Below are 12,777 nucleotides of genomic sequence, written 5' to 3' on the forward strand. Positions count from 1 at the left end.
ATGTTAGGAATTCTTATTTAGAAACAAAAGTTATATGATGCGTTAAGTTTTTTGTTTCTATTTAAGTTTCTTTTTCAGTGTGTACACAAACGTGTGATTATCTTTTAACCTTTTCGGTACGGTTGAATTTTGGGCAGTGTCTCTATACGGTAGAGTTTGGCATGAATTACGTGTAAACGATATAGCACTACAATGTGCAACAGATAATGCTGTTCTCTATGCAAGAACATTGGGATGAAGTTTTTGATAATTAAATTATAATTTTTCTTAAAGATATTGGACTTTAACTTTAAGAATTTGCTTTGATAATTAATAAAACAATTGAGTGCGATATATTTTAAAGCACGGCACGGCACATGGACCCACGCCACAATTTTCACACTCATCGCGCGATAGTGTTTTTCAAATTGCTCTTCGTTTTCTATTTTGAAGCGACATTTTCTGGTTGAAGATTCTAAAAAGTTATAAGGATACGGATCGGCATATTTATTTTAACGGAAAGCAACGATTGATATCTGATACTGGTGTATCAGAAACAAAGACTATATATTCTGCTTGTATATTATTAACATTGTCATAAAACTTTGCGAGGGCAAGAAAAGTGTGAAGCAAGACAAATGAAAAAGATGAATTAGTTCAAACGTTGAGCGAATGAGTCAGTAGGCTGAACCACTATAGTGGCGTGTCGTAATATAAAGTGACATCCGCGAAAGCCACTATAGTGGTGCATCGTATCTGTATTTTCGACCAATCGCGGGGAGACGCACTCGCGAGGAGAGACGTCAACGGGAGTCGTAAATTCCCGTTACGATTATAGCAATCGACACCACGAGTTGATCGATCCCCTGATTTCCGTTAAGATAATTGGGGTTATTGAGTTAGTATAACACTGTGATTCACAGAATTATAAGGTTTTATTTCCAACACTTAAGTTACACTGTTGAGTAGATATAATTCCTAGATGACTACTTGTTGCCCGAAGGTACGATAGATATGCACGCTAGAGGAGGTGAGTGTTCGTGCTTAGGCGTTAGAGTTCTGACTTAGTTGGTGAGTTATCTCGCGGTATAGAAGAAGCAGTTGACTCTTCCAACGGTGTAGAAGAAGTTTGACTTGACTCTCCTGAGGTCGTAGGACCAGTGAGTTACAGCCTTGATGCTGGGTCGCAGGAAAGCTCGTGATGGGCGTGTCTAGCGCACGGGACCATCGGATCTGTTCGTGACGATTTTGGTTAAGAGAATGAGAGAAATAGGCTTCGTTGTTAATTGGTTAAACGAAGGCTGGAGGACTAGGAAGGGTCTTAGCTGCCCTCGATAGAAAGTTGTTATTAGGAAGCATCGTACGAGGGAAAACCCAACTTTCCTTTGTCAAGCCGTAGTAACAATATTCTTTAGAAGGTGATTTAGAAAAGATATTTGTTCGGTTTGCAGGATCTTAGCAAGCAAATTAATGGGATTTATGACGGGGACTTAGGCTATTGAGGGTACGTCGTAAGGATGAGCGGACGTCTGGTGTCCGTCTGGCCCGCGGTGTATGACCTGGGCCAGGTAGAGAGTCGCCCGGCGTAACAGTACCTAAGTGGTTAAGGATATCCTATTGTAGATTTCTTGGCAATATATCGTATGTCATACATCTTCTCACCTGTACTTTGATGGTAAACACTCACGATTGCGCACTTATAATATAGGCAATGTGTCACAGGAAATCAGAATTCTCAGAGAAATTGTCCACAAGAACCTGCTTCGATTTACTTATAGATTATTATCTTATAGATTTCGTAAAACGAATTATGCTTGCCTGCGACGTTAGGAAAAGTAACAATTAATACATAATTTCAGATGAAAAACTTGTCATTAATAAATTATAAGTTTAAGTATCTTTCAATTTGTCTGTAAATATTGGCTTGGCAACTGAGAGATTGCGGATTTTGCCATTAGGTGGTATTGACAAAATCCGCAATTACTTAGTTGCCAACCGAATAATATTTATGTCGTGGTAGATGTCTTTAGTACGATTAGTCATACGTTTATAGTGATCAATGAAAGTGTTGGCACAGATTGACTTGTTTTGTAAACTTTTATATGAATTCGTTAAAAAAGATACAATTGTTTGTTTAACTTTTTTGTAAAATATAAGAAGTGGAGATCAAAGACACTTATTTTTTTCATTTATTTATTTATTTACATTTTACAATTTGTCCAGTAGGACATTTGGTAAAATATTATAGCTTAGTGATATAGTAATATAGCATGTGGATGGCTACCCCCAGTAGGATACCGTCTTCGAATTTGATTGATTTATTTCTTTAGTGTGGTAAGTGTTTATATGTTAGGTTATGTCCTTTGTGAGATCTGTTGGGTGTTTCCTTTTTAGTCTTCGAAGACACTTATGGTATTGATTTTGCTTTTTACGATATTTATGAACTTCTATTCTGAGTAATTCTTGTAAGGAATTTCTGTTTCTATAACGATTTCTATTTTGATTCTTATACACTTTGTTTCTAGATTAATTATTTACAAACCGTTATTATTTCCGAGACAGTTCTAGAATTATCTCTTGTATCGATTTTATAGTAATTGAAACATTACGTTTCTATAAAAACAGTTCATACACATATATCTTTTATTATTTAGTTTTATACTTTAGAGTGGAAAGTTATTTTGCCAAAGAACTAAATAAGGCATCGTATGTTTTACAAATTTACTCAGCATTTTATAAGAAAATCTAGTCCATGCATATACCTAGTGTATGTCTTTATCGTTGTTCGTTATTATTGGGTTGGCAACTAAGTGATTGCGGATTTCGTCAATGCCACCTAATGGCAAAATCCGCAATCACTTAGTTGCCAACCCAATATATGTTACACTTTACGAAAAGGAATATTCATATTTATAAATCATATAGAAATCATATTCATGATTATAGAGATGTGTATAATTTTATGTGCTAGACTAGATTGACCGCGTGGTAGCTATACATGTATGTGAATATGAGTATGTGGAAGTATGTGTGTGCGCGGTGCCTCGTAAACAGAGGAATGTAAACTGTTCAGTTTAGTGTGGTATGGAAGAAGGTGGGACGCGTGCAAGTGTATATCGATGAATATCTTTGAAATCCTTTATCAAATAAATATATAACTATTTTAATATAAATTCTAAGTGTAAATTTAGTGTTCCTATAACACTATTTTGGCAATTAAGGTCCAAAATTCTCAACAATGATTTTTATATCTTATTAGTATGTCGGAGATAAGAGGACACCGGTGCCTTCTCTCTGAAACCTCGGGAAAATCCATAAAAACATTGTAATTAAAATCTACAGTTGTAACTAAACGATTTGCCGTCATTCTAACCAATTGTATTTGTTTGAGACTTGTGACAATGAGCTTGGGCTCAAGGCGACAATTAGTCGCCGAACGTAGCCGCGGTCAACAGGACGAACTCTCCATCTAACAAAGGCATTGAGTAATCCTATAGCTCTCCTTAAAAGAAAGATTTGTAGCGGCACGTGGCAGTAAACATTCCAACGGTTTCTGTCCCGTAGCTCGCCACACGCAGATCCTATTCTCCGGGCAGGATGTTTACCAGATGTCGACGCGTCTCCACAGTACGTGATCGGCTAGCCCGAGGACCGTCATAAACACTAATATCTAGTTACCTAAAATCCTTCAACAGATACACAGTCTTTGTCCCAGTTACGGGAAGACAGGAGAGACCTATTTTTCCACGAACGACGTCTCCCACTAGCAACCCTCCCTCATCCTTTTCTAACTACCGATATGGAGATTGGCCAATTAGCAGCAACGTCAATTTCCCTTACTTTCCGAACGTAAGATGTCCCCGACGAATCCGATTATCTCGTGTCCTTAGACACACCCCGTCATAGTTTTCCTCTGGGGTATCACCGGGACGGAAAGTCATTCTCTCTTGCGGTCTCATCGACAAAAAAGGATTAATTCCTTACGGTCAGCGAATATTAACACAGAATCCGACTTAGATTTTTGCGAGTGCGTACGACTACCGTCCCGTTGTCCGCGGATTCGTTATTGAACCTAGGATCATTGTCATTAGTCTCTCGAGTATCTAATAACCACGGTTACTTGTCCGGTTCTATGGTAATCGTATTTGCACTAGCCAATGTCTTCTCTATTGCATAACGACGACGTGTAATCCAAACGAAGATTCGCTTTACGCCCCTAACCCTAATTCTAATGTCAACCCGACAAGTATTTTATAACAGTAATAAGTAACTGAATTTATTAGAAATTTGTTTCGAAATATCAATTATACGTATTATCTTTATGTCAAATTTACTTTGTTTGTAAAAACAGAAGAAGAAGAGCAAGATCTACGACAAATGTCGATATGGATCAATGTGAGTTACTCGAAATACAGAAATGGAAAATCGATGACGAATATGTTTACTCATTTTGCATATGTTTCCTGTGTAGCTAAAGGTCGATAAAACCGTGCCGTGTTCGTTCCGTGTTCCGGCTATGCTCTGGATTAGGTTCCGTCTCTATAGTTCTAAATCAGAGTTGGGCAAAAAGTTAATCTGGTTGATTAACGGTTATGACTAACGTAAATCAGAAATTTGATATGTATTGTGGTAGTTATAGTGATATTGGACAGTTGTTATCAAATCCACATTTGTTGAATAATTCAACGAAAAAATATTTACATAATAAATGAATATAAATTATGATCTTGGTGTGCGAGTGGGAGTACAGTACGCTTTTAATTTGGCTTTCATTAAAAATATTTCATCTGAGAGTCTATGCGCCTTCGGTTCCTTTTCCATCATTGCATAATAAAAGGATAATCCCTTCACGGCTGCTGGCGTTGGTAATGGCGTATTACATATAAGAAAAAAACGTTTCTTATCGACGGATTCTGATATGGAAGATATAAACCTTGCTGTTTTTCACATATCACATGTATTAGGTCGTCCGACAGGATTCTTTTGTTTTATGACGAAATAATAGACACACAACATTTTTCGTTTTATATTATTTTGTTGAATTTCGTACGATCCATTTTGTTCTGGTTGAGATAAACACCACGACATTTCACAGACTTAGTTTCACGTTTGTATGAAGGTGCATTGTTGTAAAAAACACGTTTACGAAAGAAAGACACTTTCCGGACAACCTAATATTATAGAATTTCTAACTCTGTCCTAGATGCAAGTAAAGTAATTTCATGGGAATTATTTCCAAAATCGAAGAACCCGTCACCAGACGAAGCTTCTTTTTGTTGTTCTGGATATTGACTTGGGCTGCTTCTTTAAAAGGTTGCATTAATCTTTCGCTTCGTGTAGATGACAAGCGAAGTTTTTTTTTATTTATTTATTTAAATTTTACAATTTGTCCAGTAGGACATTTGGTAAAATATTATAGCGGTATACTAATATAACATGTGGGCGGCTACCCCCAGCGGGGTACCATCATCGTGTTTGTTAGGTTATGTCCTTTGTAAGATCTGTTGAGTGTTTCCTTTTTAATCTTCTTTTTATGCTTGATGTGTCGACCGTTTCCGCTGCCAGCCGGTTTGGGTGCGTTGCTATTCTTTCTCCGTACCTTCTTGCACATTTGTTAATCTCCTCCTTGACCGTTGGTATTCCCAGGGCTTTCCGAATGTCCTCGTTTCTAACGTACCATGGCGCGCTTACTATTGTTCTCTGTATTTTGGATTGCATTGCCTCTATTTTGGTTATATGGCTCATTGCTGCTGTTCCCCATAGTGCTATTCCGTACGTCCAGATTGGTTTTATGACCATTTTATATATTTTTAGTTTGTTTTCTATGCTTCGTTTGGATTTTCCACTTGTTAGCCAGTACATTTGTCTCCTTGCCATCGGTATTTTGTCTATTGTTGCTTTAATATGCTGTTTCCGTGTGAGTCGTGTATCTAAGTGGAGTCCTAGGTATTTGACTTGGCTTGTTTGTATTATGTGTGTGCCTTTTAGTACAATATTTGGTGGTTTCTGTTTTCGCAGTGTGAATGTAATATGTTTGCATTTATCGGGGTTTGCTTTAATTTGTTTTGCTTGGGGCCACTTTTCTATTTTTGTGATGTGTTCCTGTAGTAATGTAACTGCTGTTGCAGGGTTAGTGTGCCTGACTAGTACAGCTGTGTCATCCGCGAATGTCAGTATTTTGCTATTGTTAGTTGTTGGTATGTTGGCCGTGTATAATGTGTATAAAATTGGTCCTAGGACGCTTCCTTGCGGAACTCCTGCCTTGATTAAGAGAAGTGATCACCATTGCTGTTTAAATCGCCGAGATGAGAAAACCGATGTTACACCTTTTTCAGTTTTTAGAGTAGAAAGAGGTTAAAAATTCGTGAAATCTCACTTTTATATTGTTCGAAAGAGTTTCTGCAAATGGCTTATAATAAATCCGTTCTAAATTCATTATCGCTTTAAGTTTTGCATGTAGAGAAAGAAATGGTATGAAAATTCCGTAAGATGTATTACTTTCACATTGTAACATATTAAAAGCATAGCAAAAGATTTCCTATACTTTAAATGATTCTCTAGCTACTGAAAATCTTGATTGTTTAATTTTGCGAAGTTTATTACTTTTTCCATTTATTGCAATAATTTGTGACGAACCATACAAACTGTTCTAGTTTGCTCAGGTCTGGTCAGAGTATGGCACAAAATATCCTGAATTGTTTCTGTAGTTTTTGGCTGTGCTGTCACTTTCCATAAATAGTGACATTTCTGTATAACTTTACTATATGCAGTTGTTAATTGTGTCAGTTCTTATAAAATTCTGTTACCATTGTCTGAAACGCATAAACGCAATGTATGTGAGCAGCAATAAGATCCGTTTCATTAACACTAGAACTACCACACCAGTCAAATTGACTGGTTTTACAACGTCATTTAAAAATTCCTACTTTGTGTTATATTTTTTTTCCGCAATGATGTAATGACTCTCGCAACGATAACTAAAAGAATAATATAATGAATTTTATTTTGTTTTTTATGTATCCAAACTCAAAATAATTTTGTATCAAGGCTACGTATACCAATAGCAGTCAAAATGACTGCTACTTGTCAAAGCGTGAAAGAGTCCTGCAATTTGTTTATCGAACTCCAATTAGCCAGTTTCCTCGTTTCCTACAACTTCCCACACGTTTTTCAAATTTTTACCGCGTATCTTCGATATGATGATATCAGTTATCAGGAAAATTTCAGATTGATCGCTAGATGCTGACGCTAGAAATACCACAAGCAGTCAGAATGACTGGTTCGACAATTTTATAAATGTGTCAACTCTCGTTTAGAGATTATGGTCCCAGATGGATCAATAATACCAAAAATCTACTACATAACATGGAATTCCTTCTGTAAGAAAGTAATAGATCAATAAATATAAAAATATTCTATTATTACTTATTTTTTAAAGACTAGTCATTTTCACTGGTTTTAGTAGAAATAGCTTCGTGTTAACTATCGGTAGTTCTAGTGTTAAACGTTCGTTCGCAATTATTTATGCATTTTACGTTTACTCCAAATAATTGGAAGGCTTCTCCAAAATTGCTTGTATTATCTATAGCCGTTGCAACAATTTTGTCTTCAGCAATATCATACGTATCGTACATACTATATCATACGTTTCTTGGATCAGTTAATTCTATCTGTACCGTGAACTCTACGGAATTTTCAACATGCTAATGCAATGGACTCTTTCTTTAGATTATTAATTCGTGCTATCATTCCAAAGAAACTTTTCTTTTCATTTGAACGTATGTTAACGATTGTGTATAAAAATTGCACGTTTCGTGTATCATTAAAAAATCTTTTTTATTATTTATGTGTTCAATTCCAATTCGTCGACTAGGAGAAGGATGACTTAAAACGTGCAATCCACACGGTGATGTTTATATTATTGAATATGATCAAAAAAGAGTCTTTCACGCATTCTAACGGAATCATTAGATGGACAAAATATAATATTTTACATGTCGGAGATGAAAGAACACCGGAGCCTTTGGAATTTTGGATAATCCCGCAACATTGTAACCTAGAGTCTACTATAGCTGTAATTGAACAATTGTAGTTATTCAACCCGATTGTAATTGTTCGAGAGTCGTGATAATGAGCTTGGGCTCGAGGCGACAGTCAGTCGCCGAACGTAGCCGCGGTCACGGGATGAACGCTTTGTCTAACAAAGGTATGGAGTAATGCTATAGCTCTCCTTAAAAGAAATATTCGTGGCGACACGCGACAGTAAACATTCCAACGGATTCTGTCCTGTGGCTCGCCACACGCAGACCCTATTCTTCGAGTAAGATGATTGCTAGATGTCGATGCGTCTCCGCAGTACATGTTCGGCTAGCCCGAGGGCCCGTTATAAATCTTAAGGTTTATTTAACTAAAGTCCTTCAAACAGACAAACAGTCTTTGTCCCAACTACGGGAAGATAGGGGAGACATATTTTTCAACGAGCGGCGTCTCCCACTAGCAACATTCCCTCGAAGGCGGCTAGCATCTTTTTCTAACCACCGATATGGAGATTGACCAATTAGCAGCAACGTCAATTTCCCTTACTTTCTGAACGAAGGCTTTTCTCGACGAATCCGATGATCTCGTATCCTTAGACACACCCCATTATAGTTTTCCTCTGTGGCATCATAGGGACGGGAAAGGCATTCTCGTTCGCGATCTCACTGATGAAAGGAGTAACTCTTTACGACCAGTGAATATTACGCGTCCGACTTAGATTTTGTAAGTACGTTCATCTATCATCCCGTCGACCGCGGATTCGTTATTGAACCTAGGATCATTGTCATTAGTTTTTCGAGCACCTAACTACCGCGGGTACTTGTCCGGTTCTATAATAATCGTATTTGCACTAGCCAATGTCTTCTCTATTGCATAACGACGACGTGTAATCCAAACGAAGATTCGCTTCACGCCCCTAACTCTAATTCTAATGTGAACCCGACATATATATGTGCGTGCAATGGTAAATATGACGGCTTAATTTTATGAGTCACTTGCATTATCAATGGAAGTGAATGTTATAAATATCGCCTACTTTACAACGTGCGTGTATATATATATTGGTAAACATAAGTGAAAATTATATGCATAGTTATAAATGTTGTTTGTTTACAGGTGGATATCATCAGTACTTGGTTTCGTGAGTGGAGTACCAATACTTTACAGTTCCACTGTGCGGATTGCTATTCATGTTCTTCCATCCGTCGTTCAGAGAATGGTTGATGAGTTCGCCATCAGTTTTGTACACACATATAAAAATAGTTAATATATATATATATTGTTTATATAATTTTCTTTTGGATCTGTTCCCTTGTACGAATACTGTATCCCTGTATATAATATAATACATATATAATATGTTATAATTGTGTTAGTTGTTATTTATTATATATATTTTCCTTAACTCTCTCCCCCTTTTCTTGTGTTGTTTTTTTTTTTTTTTTTATTAGTACCTAACATTGCTATTATGATGCTGTATTATGTTGCATTAGCTGTTATTTGTATGTGCGCGCGACGAATTTTTCAACATGGTCGCTCGCGTGTCTCTTTGGTATGGCGTTGGTTTAATGTCAACAGCAACGTGTTGTTGAAATAACTAATTAATTGTTAATCACTATAATCTTATTTAGTAGTGTTTTGTAATATTGTTTTGTGTATTCTGTTACCAGTTATTTCGTGTAGCATAACTTTATTCTTTTGCACCGAGTTCAGTCATGTCTTATCGTTAATATTTAGTTAGTCTATCTTGATTAATTTCTAACCTACTTCTGTGTTTATTGACCTTTCTTATTCTTTTCTATTAATTTATTATTGCTTGTACTTGCTATTTGCTATTATTTTGTGTATGATATGAATTAGTTTCTTTATTAGTGATTAAAATCTATTTGTTAGATTAACATTGTCTGTAATTCTTCAGATTCTACTCTTTCGATGCTGCATCACTTACCTAGATCATTCCCACAACATCATCCGATTCTTCGATATGCCTTGGATACTTACTACGGTTGTCTTCAATCGTCTTATATCTGTGGCTATAAAGGTACTGTTTAATTCATTTAATTTAATATGTGTATAATGCATTGTGTGTGCGACCGCTATTGTGCATTACAAAATCCACTTCTACATGTTAGATATAATAATATAACAATACTACGTAGATTAATACATAATAAAATATCCTTTTACTTTCAATTAATCTATCTTAATTATTTTCTAACCACTTTCTATATTTATCAGCTATTTTATTTCTTCTTGTTAATCTGCGAAATCCATGCATGTACACTTCCTTGTATGGTGATTGATTGTTCACGAGGTAAGTTGCACTTTCACTGTTTTCGTTATTCATTGAACTAACACGGTTTACATTCAAACAGTAATTGGAGCACTCGTAATAAACTTCTTTTCTTTTTCCAAGTTTCCGCTATCTGTGTCATTTGACGAACGGTGCCACGCCTCCACAGCACCGTTATAACATTTAGCGATGCTGCTCTTTGCATTACGGCAATTGGAGTTAATTCGTTCGTTTATTTTCAGCTGGTGCATGGTGTTCCGCAAGCAGGGAGCCATAACCTATTTTGCACGTAGACCTTCTTGTATGATGATTACTTGTTTACAAGGTAACTTTCACTTTCCCTCTTTTAATTATTTACTGAATCGACACGTTGTATATTCAAACAATAATTGGAGTACACATAATAATTTTCCTTTTTTCTTTTTAGGTTTTCGCTATCTGTATTGTTCGACGAACAGTGTCACACCTCCTTTTGATTTATCCATAATATAGTTATAACATTTAGTAACCTTGTATTTTGCACTGAGACAATTGAAACTAATTTATTCACTTATTTTAGGTAGCTGTCATACATTGTGTTCCACGAACAACGATCCATAACTTATACTTGCACGTGCACTTTCTTGTGTGTTGATCACTTGTTCACAAGGTAACTTTCACTTTCGCTAGTTAATTGTTCATTGAGTTAACACGTTTTATATTTAAGCAATAATTGAAACACGTATAATAATTTTCCTTTTTCCTTTTAGGTGTTCGATATCTGCATTATTCGACGAACAGCACTATAACATATACTACCGCACTACGTTGTCCAATGAAATCGCTTTATTCATTGCTTATTTCGATTATGCGCCAGTTTCAACTTGTTTAAATGCACCGTTCGCGGAATCCCTTTTACTTCAATCTTGACGTTTTGGTTCTGCAAGATTTCTAGCACTTTGTGTGGTCCAGTATATTGATCGGAGAATTTTCCTATACTGGGTTCTTTTAGTAGATATATCGAATCTCCTATTTTAAAATCTTGAGGGTTGATTCGTCGATCGTAATATTCTTTTGGTCTTAGTTTGAATTTTATCAAATTTTCTCTTGCCATTCGTTGTACAGTGTTAATTTTATTGAACAGATCTTCGAGATATTCTGCGCATGTTGGTTCCATGTTCTCTTCGATTGTTACTTCACCGACAGGTTCTCTGGCTAGATGTCCGAAACTAATTTGTGCGGGGAGAATTTCGTTCCTTTCCTTCATTTTAGTTTTTATTTTGCGCCAAGACGCAAGTTTACTGACATCGATCCAATTATCCAATTGCTTGCTAATAGCATTCAAAATACAAATTTTTGAAAGTGCCGCAGCCATATTAACCCAAAAATATTTTGTATATAGTATAGTTTGATACCATCTATATTTTCCTGGGGGAATCATAAGATCAGCATTACTTACTATGTTGCCTACGTCAAATATTAGATGTAGTAACCAATAAAGTATTTTTAATGCAATTATAATCCAATGGCTAGCGTATTTATTCAAGTTTTTATATATATCTTCGACTGGTGATTCCCTATTTTCTCCCTTTTGATTTCTTTGAGCTCGTTGAACTTGCGTTTCTTCAGCTCGAAAATGTTTAGAATCCTTTTCCTTAGTTACCCTTTTTTCTTCTTCATTTACTTCATTCACGACACCTTTATTTTTCTCTACCTTTTCAGGATGAATAGTTTCACTGGAAGTGCTTATTATAATTAAATTATTATTTATTTGTATGGAACGTTTCGGAATATTTTTGGTAGATTTGGAATTATTCTTTGAATTTTTATTACAAACCTTTTTGCTTATAGATTCTGTTTTGGATTTAAGGATAGCTATATTTTTATTTTCTATAGTGTGATCTTCCTTGCAATTTAATGATTTGGCTTTGAGTTCGATAAAGTTTCCTTCTGATGGTTTTATAGAAGTTTTTGAGTGAGATGCACTCGCGATCTCTTTTCCTATTATGGTTGAAACATTCACGAATTTCGTGGAATCTTGCTTTTGTATCTTTGCCAAGTCGAACGTGGAGAGGCAATTCGCACTTCCCAGCGGGCCCAATATCTCTGTGATATTAGGCAGTGGATAAGCGTTGCCTGTCGTCTCGTCGTTCAATTTCCTAGTTTCTCCTTCGTCTGAAAGTTCTTTGGCACTAATATTATTTATCTTGTTTGGTAACTCAGTAAATTTCTCAGCCATGATCCTATCTATGGCACCGTGCGTCCTCTTATTATTTAACGTGACATTATCCCTTATCACAGCAACGGAACGGTGTTTGCATTGAAAAGTTGGTTGGTTGAAATGATCAGCATCTCTCTTTTGATTTAGATCTCTATCGAGGTATTTATTTGTGCGTTTTCCTTCCCAAGTTATTGCTCTTGTTTCTTTCCTGACATTTTCTTCTATTCCCGGGTTGTTTAGGTGTTTCCGCGACGGCGGTACAAATTTC

At 36.1% G+C, this 12,777-nt stretch overlaps 1 long non-coding RNA gene across 7 annotated transcripts in view; it reads left to right on the plus strand.

Annotated features, from left to right (window-relative positions):
• The window catches only part of LOC143304057 (uncharacterized), a 37,090-nt gene extending 25,276 nt beyond the window's left edge, over nt 1–11,814 (plus strand). For 3 of the 7 annotated variants that reach the window (XR_013060746.1, XR_013060745.1, XR_013060748.1), the window contains 3 exons: nt 9,935–10,057; nt 10,552–10,958; nt 11,059–11,814. This is a non-coding gene — a long non-coding RNA (uncharacterized LOC143304057). Of the gene's footprint in view, nt 1–8,986; nt 9,569–9,934; nt 10,058–10,551; nt 10,959–11,058 lie in introns of those variants that run through there. The other 4 variants (XR_013060753.1, XR_013060754.1, XR_013060749.1 and 1 more) reach the window with 4 other exon arrangements.
• The last annotated feature ends 963 nt before the right edge of the window (nt 11,815–12,777 follow it).

This window comes from Bombus vancouverensis, chromosome 18, assembly GCF_051014615.1.
Source record: "Bombus vancouverensis nearcticus chromosome 18, iyBomVanc1_principal, whole genome shotgun sequence".
Lineage (NCBI taxonomy): Eukaryota > Metazoa > Arthropoda > Insecta > Hymenoptera > Apidae > Bombus > Bombus vancouverensis.